This window comes from Oryzias melastigma, linkage group LG16, assembly GCF_002922805.2.
Source record: "Oryzias melastigma strain HK-1 linkage group LG16, ASM292280v2, whole genome shotgun sequence".
Lineage (NCBI taxonomy): Eukaryota > Metazoa > Chordata > Actinopteri > Beloniformes > Adrianichthyidae > Oryzias > Oryzias melastigma.
The window spans coordinates 13,860,751-13,882,932 of NC_050527.1; the positions used below are offsets into that span (position 1 = coordinate 13,860,751).

Below are 22,182 nucleotides of genomic sequence, written 5' to 3' on the forward strand. Positions count from 1 at the left end.
TGGACAAAAACTGAAGCTTTGAATTCCAAAACATCACATTTCCACAGACTGCTTAGTTCAAACAGAAACCCCCAGATTAGTTCATTCAGTATCTAACCGTAAGAATGAACTATAAGGCTTAAAAATGTTCCTGTGAGGCTTACTACAGGGTCTTATTAGATCGCTGTTTGAATAAAAACAAGCTAAAGATCCTTTACCTCAGCTTCTGCCATGTTGCACCATTTTACTTGCACTGCAGCCAGGAAAGAAAGCACTGGCTACGGAGAAGGACATACTAATCTTGGTCATTATGTTTGTATGTGGGTTTGCTTGCAACAATTGTTTGTAACTATCAGTACAGAAACAGCCATTCCCTAAAGACTCACTTCGATTAAAATTGTGCTTTTGGTGTTTTTAACAGGATCTTATAGCATTTTTCTGTTGATGGAGGACGTATATTTTGAAAATTAGGCTTTTTTAAATTAAGTTGAATTTTTTTTAGTTTTTGGGAAAGATGAAAAAAAATGCTGTTTACAGAAGGTGATGGGTCATAGTTTCTGCAGAGCGGCAGGAGTTCATCAGAAATTTGCCTCTGAGTTGTTGGCGGGATCATCGGTGCCGAGTAAGCCTGTCCCTATTTACCATCATTACTTTGTTTATCACGAGAAACCCTAGCCTAACCTAACATAACTGGCGCAACAAAAATGGTGAGAAATACTTGAGCTATCCAGCTGTACCGTTTTAAGTCAGATGCCAGCTCGGACGAAAACAAAGATGGATTGTCTGAATAGAGAGAAGCAAGGAGCTTACGGCTTGCCATAGTAGCTTCTTCGTCACACCTACAAGTTTTTTCAAACTATTTTTTTTTTTTTTTATCTACTCCTGATTCACAATGACTTAAATACAGAAATACTCAGAAATGGAATTTTTAAGCTCAACTGTCATTCTCTAAAATAGGAAAAATGCCACAAGAACATGTAAAAAAAATCCAATTGTCATCAGTGCAAGACTTTAAAAACTCAAGAATTGCCCGAGCACAGAGCTTGGAGTTTGACTAACATTTTAGCATTATGCTAACTGTTTTTGGCTAATTTAGAAATGCTTCCAATTTTTCTCTAACTTGGAGTTTAGCTAACATTTTAGTATTATGTTAGCTGGTTTTGGCTAATTTAGACATGTTTCCAGTTTTATGGCTGTTTTGACGTTCAGCAAATATTTTATTAAGCTTTCAGCTTGAAGGAGCCAAGTATTAAACATGAATTACTTAATATCTTAATATGTTACAAATAGTATAAAATAATAGTATATAATAATACATTTTTAAAATGGAATGAATAGTATTAAAAAAATGAAGATGAATTACACAATATTCCTAATATATAAATAAATATATCATCAAGTTGAAAATTACATGATAAAGATACAAATAAATACTTGGATGATGGCAGCTGCACTCAAAGGGGAATATTTGTCTATAGTTTGTGAGTAATTGAGAATCATTTTTATCCAATATTATTATATTTCATTGTACTTTTTTCTCCGGTAGTCTATCTGATTTACTATATTCTATTCTCCTTTACTGCACTGTGTAAAATTGCATGGACAGATAAGGCAAGTCTGTTGTGCTGATCCTCTCTGCTGCCTCCATAAACCTCTGGAGAGCTGTTTTCTCTGCCTGGCTGGTGTCACCATACCAGACTGTGATGAGACATGATGTCATTGGCAAGATAGTTCTCTGAAAGCACAGTGTTGGCTTCTTACAGGAGAAGAAGGCTAATTCACACAGAACAAGAAACTTCTGGGGTTTAGACACCATGTCAGCAGTGTTTTTGTAAACCAAGAGAAAAGTACTTGTTAGTTTTCTCTACTTTAATAATGAGAGGTTACAGTTAAGCAGTTATATTCTTCAAACCAATTACAAACCCCCTGTTTTGTTCACATTTTTCTTTATTGGGCAAGATTGGACCCAGACTTCCTGATGTGATCCAGAATGGCTATAAGTAATATGATGTAAGCAATGAGTATGTAAACAGTTTTTTATTGTGGCTAATTCCAAATAATCTTAGTTTAATTCTTGTTTTCATCAAGTCAAATTTAAAGGACAGAATCAAAATCATTTTCTCCAACAAAGCAGGAAAAGACCTCTTCGTTATTAGACGTACCTCTGAGCAATGAGCAGATAAATCTTATGTGTTTGTTCTTCTTTCTTGCACTAGAATTGTGTTAACAGAACTGAAGCAAAGTTAACAACTTAGCATCATTTGTGTAATTGTAGAGTTAGAGGGTAAAAGAAAAAACGGTGAAGTCACGTTAAGTAACTCCAAAGCTTTAAGCCTAACTTTAAAACTAATAATAATAAAAAAATACAATTTTCTCAGCATCCAGTCAGACTGTATACAACCAGAGGAACAGTTTATCTGAGGATTTCAGATGAAAATACCAATAATGTAAGGCAGAGATATAGTCACACCGATTTTTATTAAAAAGGGGGCCAGCACAAGCTTTTATGTTTAGTTTTACTTTGTTTTGTTTTGATTTGGAAGCTCTTGTACTTTTCGATTTATAATTGTTGGTATTCTTGCTGAGTTCTGTACACATACTCTTAATCTGTGCAAGCATAAAAGCAATGGCTTTGAGTCATATATTTATTTTTTGCTCATTTACAGTTTCTACCTTTTTCAGGTGTGTTATCTAGCTTGACTTGGATGTTTTTCTTGCAATAACCCATTATTATCTGTGCTGAGAAATGTTCTATTTAACTCTAGAGATTCAGACTGGAGAGAAAATTCAATTCAGTGCTTGCTCCCTTCTTTACTAAAGTTATTTTTTTTTCTAATCTGTAAATGCAAATACGTATTTATCCGTTCAAAGCTTATTTATATTTTCTAAAATGCAACATTTGTGTGGCATGTTTCAGAGTATCTGCAGAGTGGAGTCCCACAACTTACAACATGTCTGTATTTGTTTCATTTCTAAACACAAGCATCTCCTCACCTTCAGGAGAGGGCAAAAGACAGTTAATGAATTTATTCACATTGTTATGCAGACGTCCTCGACACTTTTGTCTCCGGAGCACATGCTCCTGAAAGCTTCCTAAGTGCGTATAATAGCAAATATTCTGGGAACCTTCACTAAAGACACACCGAATGTTACAGATAATAGTAGATATAAGTCTTTTTAAGCAAATGAGCAAAGCCACTGCAGAAATTTGCAGACAAAAATATCAGGACTATCTGGGCATCTTGTTCCACCTGATTATAAAGTCCTACTCTGATCGTTGAGCTATTTTCAAAGAGTTCCCAGTGGTCTTTTATTATTATGATGCTATAGTTAACCAAAATAAAACAAATATATATGTTGTTCTATAGGACATAGTTTCTGCAGATCGGCAGTAGTTCATAAGAAATTCACCTCTGAGTTGTGGGTAAAGTTGTTGGGGTGGAGTAAGCCTTCCCTAATTTCCCATCATCCTTTTGTTTACACTCTCTCTAGCTTACGGCCCTTCACACCCCCAACCTAGCATTACCATTGCAGTGAAAATTTCGAGCAACATGAGCTATCCAGAAGTACAGTTTTGAGCCAGATACCAACTCAGATGAGGAAAACGAAGATGTACATGAATTTAGTCTTTTACAAATGGATGCATCAGAATGGAGCAGAGCGGTGAGCTTGTAACCTGCTGATTTTAGCGCCTATGTCACAGCTACAAACTTATTTTAACTGTACTTTTTGTGCTGCTCCTTAATAACAATGATTTGATAAAGAAATACTTAGAAATGAAATTTAATACAAAATACAATTTTCATTGGAGTGGGTCTTTAAAGCATTAAAGCTTGCGTGACATCCATGATGGCTATAAATTAATAAAGTTGACACTTTCCTTATGTTGTCTGTATTTCTAAACAATTCAAAAGGTCAACCTGATTACCTCAATTCACAAATGGATTTGACAAACATTCATAAAAGTACATTTTAAAACACTTTGTTTAAATAATGAACAGAACAATGCATTTCTTCACAATAAAACAGGAACAAGACCAACTTTAAAAAAAGGAAATAGTGTTTCTTGAATGCTATGTCCTCATTAAAATGACATACATGATCCTGGGACCGTCATTTTTTCCTTGACGACATATGATTTTTACATACTGCATTGATAACCTCAAAAAAGGGGCGGAGTTAGATCTTTTTATATAGAGGGGCGGAAGGGAGGCAGAAGACTATGGAAGGGTGTCTTCCAAATTAGAAGAGCAGACTTGATCACAACTACCTTCTTCTAATAGTTTTACCATTTTTTTTAAATTTTGCTTAAAAATATTACTTTTATTATTTTTGCAATGCTTGAAAAACTTGTATTGATTATTTCTTAATCTTTCTTAATAATTATATGAATATTGACGTAAAAATTAGGAGAGGCAAAGCTTTTCGAGAGGGCAGCTGCCACCCCTTTTTCCTCCTTAGCTCCGCCCCAGTTATGGCCACTTATGGAAAAAATCCATGTGGCATTCAAAGACATTTCTGCCAAACTTTAGGAATAGTTAGATTCTCAATAACATGTGCAGCTGCAGCATATACTATTGTATTCACATTAGTTTCTGGTTAATTGCAAACACTAAAGTCCCTATGGAGTCCTTCTTTTTGTTGTTAACACATTGGCTTAAGATCATGCAAAACTATTTTCTTGCAAAGCAGCACACTACATCTGTAAAAATCTGCTGCCAACGCTGGGATTCTTTAACCGCTATAGACTCTAAATGGGTTAGAGCTGCCTAAGGCGCTGTTTCACCATTTGTCAGGCTATTCTGAGACTCTCAAAGACAGATTATATGATGGGACACAATGTGCCTAAACTTTTAGCAAATGACAGCTTGATCCCAATTAAAACAGCTGCAGTTGGAAATAAACCAGGAAAGGGAACTTTATTAGGCACATTTAATCATTTTTTGGCACAACGTCGTGCTGCAGACAGACCTGCTGGATGAACACAGCTGGACATGATTGATGCAGAGCCGTAGCTAGGAAATTCAGGGCCCTAAGAGAAGACTTAAAAAGTGTACATTTTTGATCAGATTTATATTTGTTTGATTGATTTGAGATCCAAATCAGATTTAGAAGGGAAGACAGATGTGGTAACAGGACTCTAAGGTAAGGGGGAAGCAGCCCCCCATTGATCCACCCTGCTCTTACGTCACAATCTGCCTTTTCTGTTGGACTCCTGGCTGATTATGAGGACACTCTCAAGTAAAATGTGTAGAAATGAAAGATTTTCACACTTTTCCTACATTTGGCACAAAAAATAGGCCAAATGTTTTTCCACAGCCGTTCCTAATCTTGTCTGAGCTCTCATGGACGCTAGCTTTAAAAAGAAAAAAAAAAAACATCTCTCCTCATGTTTAGTACCCCTATTGTTTTGATCATGCTTCAATTTGGCAAATTTAAGCTGTGTGTTCATATATACAACGAATTACAAATTATGAAGAGATGACAATAGCATTAAATGTTAAAATGAAATTGACTGAACAAAAAAACTCCTGGAAAATGATGGAAAGGCTTTTTTCATTTGCCGCCCTAAATTTAATAGATGTAAAATCAGACTGCTGTTTACCATGTCATGTCAACGTTAATGGGAGTTGAGGACCCAAACGCCAGGAGACCAGAGAGAGCTTCACCAGTTAAACAGATTTCACCGATGATTTTAAATAGATGATGAGATACTAAAAGAAAAATAAATGGACTTTCATCCGTTGGGCTGACTTTCCTTTTTTCTTTCATTCATTTTCTCACTGTTCTCGGTCCCATTATTTTTCCTTTTTCTCATTTCCTGTTCGGTGGCCTCCTTTGGTCACAGACTGATGGGTGGTACAGGTGCATCCAGCTTGTTCCCTGAAAATGAATCTTACATGCACATGCTCCAGTTGTGCTGCTGTGATTTAGCAGGACCGCCAATTTAAAACAGACCCAGCTAAAGAGAAGCTAAAAGAAAGGGGAGAAAATATTATTTTGTATAGAAAAACTAGGTTTATGTTTAATATTTATTGTTGTAGGACTCTACACTTCTGATGATTCAACATTACAGTTACGAAAAGAGTGGTGACAGTGTGTACCATATTTGATAAGATTTATTTATTTATGTTTTAATTAATATCTAATTATATATGTTGTAATATAATTTCATAATTTGTATTTCTTTATTTTCTTGGAATAATTTAAGTGTTATGCTACTAATTAGTTTATATTATGCTTTAATATTATTTATTTAAATATTTCATATTGTTATCCATTTATATAATTTTATTGTATAATTTAATAATTTTTTTTAGTAAATGTATATTACTGAACAATTTTATAGTATTATTTACTGATATTTTTTTTATTTTGTTTTGATAATTTAAAGTCATACAATTGTATTATTTTATAAAATTGTTTATTTATTATTTGTTTTATATATAATTCTATATTTTTTTAGATAATTTAATAATTGTAATTCATGTATTTTTTGTTTATTTTTACAATTTAATACTGTTATACTATTATATAATGTATAGTATACTTTAACATTATTTGTGTGTTTAGTTGTGTGTTTGATAGTTCTTTGCATGAACCATGGCTGATGTCTATCTGAAACCGTGAAGAAAACTTCTGCTTTATTTTCATGTAAAAATAAACCCTTTTTGGTTTGTTTAATTCTCTCTGCAACTTAAAATGTTATCTGACTGTGCAGCAACAAAATGTTCTTGGTAAGTTCACTTACCAGTATAGTCTCTGACTTAGCTGTGTGATTTGTGAAGCTGGGGACTGAAAGAATAGAGTTAACAAGCCATTTCTTTTTTTTTTTTTTTTCTTTTTTTTTTCAGAAAACAGCAGGTAGATGTGTCTGTAGAAAAATGAGGACCTGCAGGGAGTTGAGAGCTGCAAATACAGGTGACCATGAGCTTCTCAGTACTTTAACAGTCAATTTATACTGAAACAGAAAAACCTTTTTACATTCCAGATATTTGCAGTGTTACTATATGAAAATGCTAATTTTGAATGTCACAAACAAAGAAAGAGATATTTTTTGTTCTCTGAGATATTTTGTCCTATATTCCCCTCTCATTTCCTCAGAGCGATTTCTGATGCAATAGTAGCTAAATGCTTGGAAACTAGAGTGTCAGCAGCAGACTTTGCTGACTCTAAGTTGGGGTTTAGAAAAGATTTCACAGAGGAAAAATGTGACTAAATAGGGGAGCATCTGCCGTTTGTACGTCAACAGGTCCAGCCGAAAATGACCCCTAAGATGGGGTTTTGAAGTCCCACTCCAATCATCTTTTGACCTTAGAATTATGATATTTTTAGCTCAAATAAAAAAAAAATGTGTTCTCGGACATAGTTTCTGTTGAGCGGCAAGAAATTTACTTCTTGTTAAAGGCGGTAATGTTGGCATGGAATAAACCCGCTCATCCATCCCTCACAACCCCAACCTAACATTATCAGTGCAGCAAAAATGCCGATCAACATTGGAGCTATGTTCTCCATGATCAGAAAAATGTTAAAAGCACCAAAAAAACAGCAAATTTTCATCAGAGTAGTTCTTTAAACACATCTCAGAGCCACAAAAGCCTTTAAAGTTATCTTGTCACTTTCCAAATGGCTTCTGAACAGAGCAGAACTGCAATGGCAATGATCTAGCAGGCGGATATAAGTCAGCTCAGTTGTAAAGGGCTCACATCTCTTTGTTCAGACCTCCATTCTTATCAGCAGTCTGTAGCAGGACACTGCCATGACAATCACTGTCAAACAAAAGAAACTATTATTCTGCCAGCCCGAGCTCAGATCGCTGAACTCTAATGCCATTCTGTGAGCTTTTGGGGTCTTTTATGGTTGACTGATGTTCTGTTCAGGCTTTAGACAATTCCAGGGATGAGCAGTACAGTCACAATGTGTATAGCAGAGATCTCCAAGAGAGAGCGCTCCATCCTAAAATTGCAATAAACTGTTATAATATATTTTAACAATGAGTTTTTGAAGAAACCCAACAGGAACAGTAACAGGAAAAGTGGAGAAAGCTGAATTAAACAGCTTTAAGTTCCATATGGTTGACAGCCAAACAGTGCGGCAGAGCACTGACACATGCATACACAATATGACATCTCCTCAAATAGCCCATTGCGCCCTCGCTGTCTAGCATGTGAAGCAGGATGTGTTAATGAACGAAATCGGTAATTAAAGCCTTGTCACCATTTTGGGGCCACAGCTGTGTGGGTTAGGAAGAAACATGTCAGCTGGTCTGAAATATTTAAAACTCGTGGCAGCAAAAAAAACAAAAAAGACCCAAAAACACCTCAATTTTCATGATGGCTCATGTTCAAAGTAATTTAGAGTTTATTCTGCTTCTGTTTAGTTTTATCACCTTAAATAAGGGGTGAGAGAAAAAAAAAACATGTGCATACAAATAAGACTTTGAAAGCCCACCCCCATGGACAAACAAACAATAAAATCTTTGGTTATAAATGGTAAAAATTGCACTGATGTTTGCAGCCAATGGAGACAGAAATGCTAAAGTACTTACCACCACTGTACAAAAAGCTGTAATGAGAGTTATGCATCTTTAGTGAACTGGTGCAAATGAATAAAAATAACTTATGATCTTGAATTTCTTTAAAGCTATAAAAAATTGTGTTTTCTTTTTGGCCTTTTGCTTCAGAGGTCACCACAGCAAATACTCTATCTAACTTATTTCTGCATCTTATACTTGAACACCATTTACATTTATGTCTTTATTCACTGCATCCATAAACCTTCACTTTCATCTTCTTCTAGACCTCTTGCCTGGCAGTTCTTGACTCAACATCCTCCTACCAATATAGTCTCTTCTAACTAGATTATATAATAATACTATTATTAGAAAATATGACAAAATAACATAAACAAAAAGATGGATCACTAAATTATCTGGGATGTTGGTTTTTTACCATGTTATTTTATTTTTTCTGTTAAACAGTAGCATAACTCTTAATCTACATTCATACTGAAAGGCGGATTTCTGTGTTGGGGCATCTGTACAGATGCGATCAGAGGCCCTACACCGCGTCTTGAGCTGCGCATGAAGTTGCCAGAGTACAAATATCTGAACTTTGGCAAAGATCAAGGGTCACTTGACATATCAGCTGTTGGAGTCCAAAACCAACATAGACCAGAATCTGAACACTCTCCTTCTGGATTTTATGATATTTTACTTATTTCAACAGTAATGACAATTTCCTCTTATTTTAATCTTACTTTACCCTCCTCTGACTAATGTGGGGCAGCAAATCGTCAAACCGGCTCACAGACAGATGGAAGTCAATGCTTCCGTGTAGTGATAAGGCTAAAACCTTCTGACAGTAGCTCCTCCCACAAGCTACTGGAGTGTCAAATCTATGAAATCTGTTTTGGACAATCGTCAAACAGCGAATTTGACACTTGTTAAAAGAGAACAAGCAGGCGTGAATTTGACATTCCAATTAGGTTGTAATCGTCCAAAATCAAGAGTGTATTCTCATTGGGCAAACTGTAATGATCATATCTAAGTGCTAAAGTAATGTTTTAACAGCTAATCTGTTGCCTTGTTCCTTGTTCTTGTCGTTCAAACAGTTTTGTAAGCTTTGCAGATGATAAATTAAAAAAAAACCCAAATTATATAGGCTACTACCATCTGTCGCATTATTATGATAAATGTAAAGCTTAACACAAGTCTAATTTGAATTTCTCCTGATATGACTCACTTCAAACAGACGTTTTAAATGATAATTTAACACAAAAGAACATAAAGTTAAAGGCACACTTGACTGTAGAGACCTCATTAAACTCAACACTGGCATTGCTAGATTACGAGCTTATTTGCAAATTAAATATTCATTTTAATTAGTCTGCGGGTCTTTTTTTTAAAAAAAAAAACGAACTTACACATAAACTCACACACTCTGAATCCTGCTCTCACCAGTCTCCACAGTCAGGAGTCTGAAGAGCATTTCCACGTATGAATCTGTGTCTCATAATCTCTTGGCTTGCTGTGAGTTGGCAGGACTTGAAATTAACTAATTAAAAGACAACCTCTGCAATAAAAACATTGTTTCCAGTGACATTTGAGGGAGAGCAAAAACATTTGCCAAGAAAAATTAATCAGCCAGCACACAGTTTACCTGTCACTCTCGCCTGGTGTGCCAACACTGCAAACTAATTCCAACTTGTCAAAGTGAAATATTGGCCCAGAAAATGCTTCTGTGTCACAGTTGAATGCAATTGAATTCATCAATTTGAAATGGATTTACTTCTATTTCTTCTTGGAAGTATCTCTGCTTTGGTAAACAAGCTACAGCATTGTTCGTGTCATCTGTGCATTGTAGCTTTTTACAGTCATGGGCTGGATGTGGTGTTAAATATACATACTCAACATATACACGTACAGACCGTTTCAAAAGAATTAGAGTGTCACGAAAAAGTATATTAAGTTCCATAATTCCATTCTTAAATTGTTACTTTCTGAGGATGTAGATTCAGGCCCTACTGTTTAATTAATTTAAAATATGTGTTTATTTGTACATAAATTGGGGCTCCAGCTCATAAAACCCACATAACAGGATTTAAGAGAATTTGAATAAAATTCCTCTGAAGAAATCATTTACTCTTCAGTTTTTTTTACAAAAATATAAAGAGATTGTGATCACATCAAAACCAGGGATTTTCAAAATGTTATGTCCATCTTCAATACTTCAAAATTATTGATTAATTGTTTGATTGATTGATTTGGTTTATTTCAGGCATAGATTGTGGACAATACAGGACAAAAATCCCCATACCATGGAGGGGATCAATGATGGTTTTCTGGCTACTCGTCAAGCCTGACTGAAGTCTTCCTTATATTAACATAAACTGAGACAATTGATCCAAACTGAACCAGTTTGTTGATATCTACGGAATCTGTGCAGGAGCTTTGAGTTTAGCAGATGATTAGTTGGTGAAACACAATTTTTGGATTTCAGTTTATCAAAGTCCCATTGGTTGTCACGCTTCTAGTTGTGTGAAATTTGTACTGAGCATTTGACCCGTCCCCTGGGGGAGCAGTGACTTACAGACACAGCTGCGCCCGTGAACTATTTGGTGGTTTAACCCCCGAATCCAACCCTATTATGCTGAGTGTCAAGCAGGAAGGCCCCATTTTTAGAGTCTTTGAACTTGCGACCTAACAGTCTTAGGGCGGAAATTCCACCACAAGACCATATGGTCCCTAAATTTCCATCCATCCATCTTCTTGACCGCTTCATCCCGTTCGGGGTCGCGGGGGTGCCGGAGCCTATCCCGGCTACTGATGGGCGAAGGCGGGGTTCACCCTGGACAGGTCGCCAGTCCGTCGCAGGGCCTCAATCACACACACATCCACTCTCACATTCACACCTAGGGACAATTTAGAGTCACCAATTAACCTATGAAGCATGTTTTTGGACGGAAGGAGGAAGCCGGAGTCCCCGGTGAAAACCCACGCATGCACGGGGAGAACATGCAAACTCCACACAGAAAGGTCCCAGCCGGGAGTCGAACCGGGGCCTTCTCGCTGTGAGGCAAGAGCGCTAACCACTGCGCCACTGTGCAGCCCTCCCCTAAATTTATAGTCCAGAAAGAATAAATTTTTTGAATGGAATGATGGAAATGAAACCACTATTTCATGATATTTTAATTTAATTTTTGGAAAGGGTCTGGATACATAAGTATGTATATACTATCTTTCCACCTGTCTCTCTCTCTCTCTACATATATATATATATATATATATATATATATATATATATATATATATATATATTTCTTACTAGCTGATGCTGTCAGGGCCTTCAGCCATCAAAACAAGGGATGTTACTTTTTGGTTGACAGTCATTCATGAATTTTTTATTAATAGAACCCAGTGTTTGTTTTTAATCTCTGTTCTCTCTTCCAGTTGCTGCTCTTGCACACTAACAATAGGACATGAACAATGGGAGTGTCAGGGGAAGTCTGCTCTGTCACAACAGCTGCAGGTTGATCGTGTCAAAATGTTGATAGCTCACTGTTGTCATGCAGCCAGCTTCACCAGGTGTGACTCAGTCGAGGCTAATCATCTGTCATTAGCTGATCTGATCGCTTGAATGCTTTAATCATGAACAAAATGTGCAGAATTTTAATTTACTTCTAAACAGATTGTCAGCCACTTGCTGCCAACACACCACATCTCGTGACAGAGCCCAGCAAGGAATGGCATCTTACAAAACTACGTCCTATTTGTGCAATAATCTACATGTGTGGATTATAATAACAGTTTCAGATACAGCATTGAAGAGGTTTAAAACAAGTTTCTAATATTTTTATGAGGACTGATATTCTCTTTTAGCCTGAATGGACAGCATTTTTCGACTATATAGTAGTTTTAAGTTATAGCTGCTTCTCACTCCTACTTTGTGATGAATCTTTAGATTATCAAGTCAATAACAAAAAGGGAATTCTCAAGAAAAACCAAAAATAACTCTTTTGTAATGCTCCATATTAATTTCACTAGTAAAAAAATAAAAGGTTTTAATGGATCTTTCAGAACTTCAAATGATAGGGGATACTGGGTAAAGCTCATAACATGCAAAACAAAATTTGAATGTCATATTGTTTCCGATGGTCACGCAAACATTATAATCATAATGCATCCTGATGGAGACAGGTCAGCAGTCTCTTTCTGTTGATGTTTTAAAAGTAGCCGCTGCCTGCTGCTTTCACAGCTCACAATTATATGAGAGGCACACTGTTCATGTATTTTCATGAGTTTTTACTAAGACACGGTCGTAAATTATGTTGGAAAATATGTGCATCCACGCACACCATTATATACCTGGATAGGTGATTTAATGGAGTTCACATGTTGTTTTGGAACGGCAGAATCAGCTTTTAGGTGGATAAAAACCTTATGGTAATTTGCAAGCACTGGCGGTAGATTAAAACAGGAACATCCAAAGCGCAGGTTATCACACTGTAACATTTGGCCCCAAACTCCCAGCCCACACACCTAAACATATTTTATATCAAATAAAAAGTTTTTTGGTCACATTTTAAAGAAGGTGAATAATCTTCCGTTTCTGGACATTTCTCCCTTTGAACACACGTATATTTTTGATCATCGTTCACCCTGGCTGTGCAGCTGTCCTCTACAGGTGCTGTTTCACGCTGTCTGTCTGTACAGCGTTGCAACCACAGCCTTACTCATTTTCTGGGATCATATGCTGTATCAATGAACAGCCTTTCAATTGCAAATGTGCTTCCCTGTGTTTAAAAACAAGGTCAGGTAATTGCAATGTGCTGGATAGACAATTTAAATCACCTCATATTTAAGAAAATATTTGCATTCCTTCTTATTTTGCACTTATATCTTGAATGTATTGGGACAAATTCTAAAGCAAACAACTCCAGAGAATGTTAATGTTTCAGTAAATTATATTTGTTTAATGTATTAAAACATCATTAGATAAGCTTTTTAAGGAAAAAGTTTCAGATTGAATGACTTAGAAAACAGCAGTAGGACAAAAGGTTTTCTTCATAAAAGAAAGTAAAACAAACAAGAAAGAAATAAAAAATTTTAAGTAATGATTAAAATGAAGATATAAATTCAGTCCTAAGAGATGATCGGATGTAACTAATTTGTTTATTTTATGGTCAAAATGGACATTTGTCATTTTGAAAATATTAGAAAATTAAAAAGAAAATTAAAATTACGATGAGCTTTGTTGCCACATTTTTTCACTGCTTTTTTGCCCCTTTTGTGCTTTTTTCTCTTGTTTGCAATAAGAACGAGTTATCCTAAGTTGATTTAATTACCTTTTTTCATTAATAAAAGATTCAAAGCATGTCTTAATTCAAGTCCCTTTGTGTAGCGCGTCACTATAATGGGGCCCAGGTTCAGTTTCTCAGCGACTTTTTTCTTTTTTTGTTGAAGACGCTACAAAAAGACACCTGAAATTTCTCATGTCATGCATAGAATGCCATTAAATTTGAGCAAAAAAAAAATGTTGTGAAAAAATATGTTCTTCATATGTATGAACAATAATTATTAAAATATTGTAAATAAAGTCAACATTCTCTTTATTCTTAATTCTTGTATTATTTCATTTCTGATACATTTATGAATTAATGCAAGCACCATTTTAAAATTATATAGAAATTGTGTTTGGTTTTGTTAATTTCTATTACTTTCAACTAACTAATTTGTATTCTACTAACTTGAATTGTTGTGTGGAGACACTCAAACAGTTGTTTAGATCAGAAACCTGTGCAGGGAATGAACAGTAGAGGGTGTACACTTATTGTTTCACGTAAAAATAATTTATAGAAGAAGATGTTTTGTTTTTCAGGATTTTATCAATAAAAAGTAAAGTTGGTTGAAGGGACAACAACGACTTTACTAGTTGTCCATGCATGGGAAAATGTGTGCTGTCGTCACTTTCAGTACAGTATAATTTTTTAAAGAAGTGTATTAAGTAGATACATAAAATTAATTCTAATTAATACATCTTAATTAAACTTGCTATATCCATATATTTTATTGTCTTTTTTCCCATGTTTTTTGAAATAGTTAAAAATCAATCAATCAGTTTTGTTGCTTAGCTGGCCAGCGGTGAAGTCAGTATCATAATTGTCAAAAGAAAATGTTCCATTTTTGAGTTGGACAAATGCAGCCTGTTCCCTTAAAACATTTCTGACCCGCCGCTCCCTACAAGCAGGCTGGCAGGTAAAGGTCACACCTAGCTAAACATATTTTGACACATCCCAGTAGGCCATGAAGAATGAACATCACCTGCTACCAGGTTATATAAATAAAATAAAATAAAAAAGTAAATCAGAACCAACTACAAAAACAGACGCAAGTACAGTTTGATGAATTCTGCTGTAAAACTCAATTTAACATTAAGAAAAAATAAATTAATAAACATATAAGCTTTGTATAGATGTGGTGATTGCAGTGTCACTGGGTCATTTATGATTTTCCTATTCAAAAGAAAATGAATAGAGCTATTTATTTGATAAAATCCATCAGTTCTCTTTGAGGCTGGGAAAAAAAGGATTTCTGATTATACAGAACTGTGAATGCGCAGGAAAATCAAAGAAAGTTGAAGAGGTGAGGGTATTGACTTGAGAGGCGAAGCATAATAGGAAGAGTTATATGCTCTGAAACCACTGAGGAAAATAAAAAAGGTGGTAGTTTTAGTGTGTTAGGGAAATGGACAAAAAATGGACCTGCAGCCATAATTAATAGACTGAGTTCAGAAGCATTTGGTTAGTGACAGGATTTCTTTGTAAAACCATCTGTTGGTAACCAATAATAAAGGTTAATGCCAATATGTAGTTTTTGGACAAACGTTTAAAGCTTTGCTTTACAATATTTTTTTATAGTTTTTGTTACAATTGTATATTTCATGCATAAAGTCTAAAATATACAATGTTTTGTTATTTTATTTTGATAATGACATCTTTTATGTCAGTATTACAACATAACCTAATGTTGTATTTCGTGATAGTGACATATACTGTCTCTGTATCACAACATAATAAAATTTGTTATCTCCTGATAATGATATCTACTATCTCGTTATCATGACATAATTTCTTATCTCATGATGGTGAAATCTACTATCTCGTCCTCACAACATAACGAAATTTAATATTTAGTGATAACATCTTCTCTGTCGGTATCTTGACATAACAAAATTTGGTATCTAGTGTAGCGTGAAAGGGGTGAATATCTACTATCTCAGTTTCACGACATGACAAAATTTGCTATCTTGTATTAACGACATCTACTATCTCAGAAAACAAAATTTTATATCCTATGACCACAAATACTATCACATTATCATGACACAATTTGTTTTATATTGTAATAGTGGCATCTATTAGTTTGGTATCTAGTGATAACTTCTATGTGCGTATCACAACATAACAAAATTTGCTGTCTCGTGATAATGTCTTCTACTACCACAACATAACAACATTTGTTATCTTGCATTAACGATATCTACTATCTCATTATCAAGAAAAAACAAAATTTGTTATCTTATGATGACTACAGTTACTATGTCAATGTCATGACATAGCAGTTTTTTTAAGTCATAACGAGATCTACTATCTCTGTATCACAACATAATGCAAATTTTCATCCCTTCATAAAGACATCTATCTCTTTTTCACAACATAATGAAATGTGCTATCTCGTGATAACGACTTCTGCTTCATCATTGTCACAACATAACGCAATTTAATAAACAGGTGAAATCTCCAACAGACTAACTCCTACCTCAGCATCATGGAGAAAAAAAAAATCAAGCTTTCCAACAAAATAACACTTAACGTCTTAAAAAATACATTTGTTTTCTATCAAAAATAGTCTGAAACAGAGATAAGTATGGGTAAAACAAATTTTGTCTTTTTTTGTTGGATGATGATATAGAATGTAATTTTTTAGTTTTAAACAACCCAAAGGAAACCCTGAAGCTATGTTGCACTTTTTGTCACCTTTAAATCAGATAGTTTCTCCTTTGAGGGTTTCCTAGGGCCCCAATGGGCGTTCATAAAAGTACTCCCATAAATAGCTATTGCAGAATGTGACATAAGAAAGTCTACCACTTCCCACAATTCCCTACTGGTACAATACTAGTTATATTTTATAACTGAAAATGTTTTGTTCCATCTCCCGACTGATTGGAAAAAGAAATTTATTGTTTAAATAACAGACAAAAAGGAGATATTAGCAGAAAAAAAACACTCTTATCAAAATGCCCTTTATATTGAATTGATCCCCCATTAATAAATACATAGTGTTAGATTAGGAAACTAATGATTTGTCAAATGCAAAAGTGTTTTTCAGTTTCATTAAAGTCTTAACACCATGACACTAACTTGACATCATTATTGTTCTAGCCCCCACTGGCTGTCACTGTTTGCAAACGCTTATCGTCACATGTCAGTTCCTATCATCTCTGATTGGGACCTTAAATGAGTGAGGTGTTTGTTTTTTCACCTTCCGTCCAGACGCTTACAACCACAAGCTGTGAAAAAACTATTGATCATTTCTTAGAACTTTAGTTCTAACGCCAAGGGGATTTCTGGGAAATGACGACTTTATGTTTATTTCAGTCTCCCTGGTTGTATTTGCCACATTGATTTAAGGGGAGAAAAACAAAACACTAAAGAAGACAAAGAAACTGCACAAAAAAGTCAAATCAAGTGACATTCAAACAAAGTCAATAATTAGTTGATTAAAATATTCATAAAGAATATTTATAAAAGTAACCTGGGGATTTTCAATATTTAACTTTGATCTCATATGAAACAAAATACTATGAAATAGATATCTGCTTTGACACCTTTATGCTCATCACCAGCTTGAGGTGAACATACACTTAGAAAAGCGTCAAGCTGCTACACACATTAAAAAACTTACTTCTTCAGAGTTGTAAAGGAGGCTGGATTAAATGAAAAAGTCCCCTAGCTTATAAATATGTTTTTAAGAATATTGTATATAGGAAAATAAATGGCAATGGAAATTTAGATTTAAACCCAAATGTTTCATGTGTTCTACTTTAAGGTATTTATAGATGTGGCTAAATCTGCTGGTGAGCTTCATGCAGTTACATCAGGCCATGTTCCACTAGCACCCTCCTCAGGCCCCATGAGGAACAGCATGTGTGGCAGATTTGATAATTACTCTGCTGAAATACACTGTTTAAAATAATTTCAAGAAAACACATTCTATACTTGAACAAATTAAATATTCTTTTTTATTGATTTATTCTTTATTCTAGTCGTCCTATGGTTCCTGTAGGGATGTAAAGGATCCAGGTACGTATCAAAAATACATCTTAGTCATGAGAGTAACTACAGTTTTTCTTGTATAAACAAGAATATTTTGGTACACAGGTATAAAGTGGCTGGAGAAGTAAATTATTGATTTCTGGGCCATCCATCGCATGTTTTTGCTAACCCATTTATTTATTTTTTCTGTAGTGCAAGTTATTGGAGTTGTTAATGGTCCAATTTAACGACTCAACGAAAGCATATGATCTGATGTAGAACATGCCAAAGGTTGTTTTGACAGATTCTCTAAGCCCACTTTCATTGGAGGGGGGTGTGGAGTTCCAATAAGCTCAATACTGATTGGCAACAGTGGTTGCCATTGATTGAAATGTTGAATCAGACCCATTCAAAATCATCTGGTTCAAACACAGAGACGTCATTATTGGGGGGAAAATGATGGCTAAATTGACTTGGAACCAGAAATAAATCCTTATCCAAAGGGGGTGTAACACTCACTCAGTCTGGTTCTCTTGATCAGTCAATGATTCCATGTGAAGGGCATAACCACATTGAATATCACACATTTAACTTCCATCTTTAGACTCATCAGTAACTATTAACCTACTAACCTACAAAAAAATGCAGGTCTAGTAAATTAGAATATATATATATGTATATATAATATATATATATACATATATATATATTCTAATTTATTCTAATATATTATATATACATATATATATATATATATATATATATATATATATATATATATATATATATATATATATATATTTTCAATAGTATATATATACACACATTAGAGCTGTCAGGCGATTCAATTTTTTAATCGTGATCAATCGCATTGTCCAGAGTTAACTCGGGATTAATCGCAAATTAATATGTGGCCTTTTTTTAGGAAAAAAAATATGTGCTTCGTGGAATTTAGCAGTTCTACATTAATTATGAAAACAGGAATGGCAAAATTAATAGTTTTCATCAGAAATACTTTATTTTGTAACATTGTATTGAGATAAACTTTTATTAACAATAAAAGGCTGTAACATAAAATGCCTAACAAAAGCCCAAGTGCAAGTGAAGGGCATTTTAAATTGAAAACTTCAATCAAGGTTTAGTAAAATAAAATAAAAAACATCAAAAATAAAATTTCCATAACACTTTCATGTTAATTTTTTGTCAGGACCAAATCTTTTCCTCCTCTGCTGAACTGCAGTACTAAATGAAATAGAGATTTATCATTTCCAATTAACTTTTGTTTTTTAAAACCTTAAAGACTGAGAGAAGCAGGATACACTGTGGATAGTTTGACAGTCGATGCAGCGACGTGTCCAGCAGAGCTCACGCCATGAATATGCCGGCAGACAGACCGCTATGCTGGGGCTGGATCACACTTAAACCTCTAGAACTTTGGGATATTTTGGATATTTTCGCGCGGCAAAAGAGGGACGGGCCACACACTCAAAGCTGAGATTTATCTTTTCATCTACAAATAACTGGTGTTGTTTAAACTACATTTAAAAAGTCCCCCGGTGCGCTTGCTGTTTGGAACGTTGGGGGTCCGCAGCTCTCGGGACGCGGCGCCGGACGCGAGCCGGTACCACCAGACGTGGTACTGGACGCGAACCGGAGCCGGGTTAGGGTGCATGAGCTCTCCGCGTCCTGGTGCCAGGCCAGTTCTAGCTAGCAGCTCGGAGGTTGGAGACCCGACCGTGATCGGTTGAGAGCAGTCGGTGAGTTAGAGGGCGATGAGGGACGCCCACGCGGTGTGGAAAGACACGTATGAGAAAATCCGCGATTAATGCATCAAAAAAATTGTCGGCGTCGAGAACATGTCAAGTTAACGTGTAATTAACTCGACAAATCTGGCAGCCCTAAGACATATATATATTACTGATAATATTTAAATTTGAGACTTTTTTATTACTATCCACTTCTTTGTTCATTGTAAAACAAATTATATAGTGTGACCCAGGAAGTCAAAGAATATCCCACCATGCAATGTGGGAAAAACTAGGTTTTGATCTCAGTCAGCTATTCATGTACTCTTTTGATTTTCTTTTAGAATCAAATTGGACTATGTTAACTCTGAATTTTAATACAATTTCATTATTTGGTTGGCCTTCTTCATCTTACCTGTTTTGGCACCATTACTTAAGGATGTACTGCCGTGAATGGGGCCGGTCCCTTAGCCATTTGCAGGGTCAGCACTCTTGTTTCTCTTCAGATCGTACAAATCTTTCGCCTTTTACTAAAGATTTCCGTGGAGAGGAACAACAAGAGTTTGATTCAATTTTTTGATGCCCTGCAGTAGTAGGGCTCTCTAAAAATGTTCAAAAGAAAAGAATCTCTGGATGCCTTTGCTAGGCAAAGTTTGAAATATCAATGTTAAATATGTAGCAATTGACTACCAATTTTTACTCATATCATGCAGAAACATCTTATCCTGCTTTGTTGTAGTTGTTTGACAAACATTTTTAAAGTAATAAAAGCTCAGCAAAGTAAATATATTTGTGATCACGAAGATGTTTGAAACAGCAGGAGACAGAAGTTGAATGTGGTCAGTACAGACAAGGACCACTAGAGGGTGCCAAAACTGAGAAAGTAAAGAATGTAAGGATCCGTTCATCTAGAAGAACCTCCTGATCTCCCAAAGTCCATTTCAACTCCTCCCCACAAGCCAGTCAGGTTTTTTGTACTTCCCCCACTTGGTCCTCTCTTCTGGTCCTCTTCTTTTTATCTTCCTCATCACAAGAGTCATTCTACAAACCGTATGTTTCCTGTAGGGATGCAAAGGATCCAGGTATGTATCAAAAATACATCTTAGTCATGAGAGTAACTACAGTTCTTACATGTATAAACAAGATTATTTTGGTACACATGTATAAAGTAGCTGAAGAAACTGGGTTTTGATCTCAGTCAGCTATTCATGTACTCTTTTGATTTTCTTTTAGAATCAAATTGGACTATGTTAACTCTGAATTTTAATACAATTTCATTATTTGGTTGGCCTTCTTCATCTTACCTGTTTTGGCACCATTACTTAAGGATGTACTGCCGTGAATGGGGCCGGTCCCTTAGCCATTTGCAGGGTCAGCACTCTTGTTTCTCTTCAGATCGTACAAATCTTTCGCCTTTTACTAAAGATTTCCGTGGAGAGGAACAACAAGAGTTTGATTCAATTTTTTGATGCCCTGCAGTAGTAGGGCTCTCTAAAAATGTTTAAAAGAAAAGAATCTCTGGATGCCTTTGCTAGGCAAAGTTTGAAATATCAATGTTAAATATGTAGCAATTGACTACCAATTGATACTCATATCATGCAGAAACATCTTATCCTGCTTTGTTGCAATTGTTTGAAAAACACTTTTAAAGTAATAAAAGCTCTGCAAAGTAAATATATTTGTGACCACGAAGATGTTTGAAACAGCAGGAGACAGGAGTTGAATGTGGTCAGTACAGACAAGGACCACTAGAGGGTGCCAAAACTGAGAAAGTAAAGAATGTAATGATCCGTTCATCTGGAAGAACCTCCTGATCTCTCAAAGTCCATTTCAAGTCCTCCCCACAAGCCAGTCAAGTTTTTTGTACTTCCCCCACTTGGTCCTCTCTTCTGGTCCTCTTCTTTTTATCTTCCTCATCACAAGAGTCATTCTACAAACCGTATGTTTCCTGTAGGGATGCAAAGGATCCAGGTATGTATCAAAAATACATCTTAGTCATGAGAGTAACTACAGTTCTTACATGTATAAACAAGATTATTTTGGTACACATGTATAAAGTAGCTGGAGAAACTGGGTTTTGATCTCAGTCAGCTATTCATTTACTCTTGATTTTCTTTTACAAGTAGCTGGAGAAGTCAACTCCTACTTAAAAGCCTGCCGAAAGTAATTCCTTATTTAAAGGGAATGGGTTAAAGTTACTATGTACCCAGTACATATAAGGACCCCTAGAGGGCACCAATACTGAGAAATTTAAAATGCCTAACGTAACTTAAACCCAATTCTCCTTTGGGCTCTCATACCACCCTCATGGAGCCTCTTTCTTACAGTTTGAGCACACACATGCACATCTTTTGCTTTTTGGGGTCATTTTGCAAGACTCACGGAATGGTCCATCTGTTTCTCCTTGATTGTTTTGATGCGGGGTCGTTGCCCTCCTATGACCTCCTCCACATCTCCTGATGTAATGCCCTGTCTCCTGGTAGCGCATCAATGCTCTGAACGTTACGCTGACAGACACAGCAAACTTTCTTGCCACAGCTCACATTGATGTAACGGCCTGGATGAGGACTGATCAGCTGCACTCTGCCAGCGAAGTGTTTCTCTGAGCAGAGCAGCCGGCAGTGGCGGTTCTACACTGAATTAC

The 22,182-nt window shown here is 35.5% G+C and overlaps 2 non-coding genes across 2 annotated transcripts; both read left to right on the top strand.

Annotated features, from left to right (window-relative positions):
* The first annotated feature begins 20,024 nt into the window (after nt 1-20,024).
* LOC112144124 lies at nt 20,025-20,138 on the top strand. Its single transcript, XR_002918845.1, has one exon. It is a non-coding gene; the product is annotated as a U5 spliceosomal RNA (small nuclear RNA).
* A 775-nt stretch (nt 20,139-20,913) lies between these two features.
* LOC112144126 lies at nt 20,914-21,027 on the top strand. Its single transcript, XR_002918847.1, has one exon. It is a non-coding gene; the product is annotated as a U5 spliceosomal RNA (small nuclear RNA).
* The last annotated feature ends 1,155 nt before the right edge of the window (nt 21,028-22,182 follow it).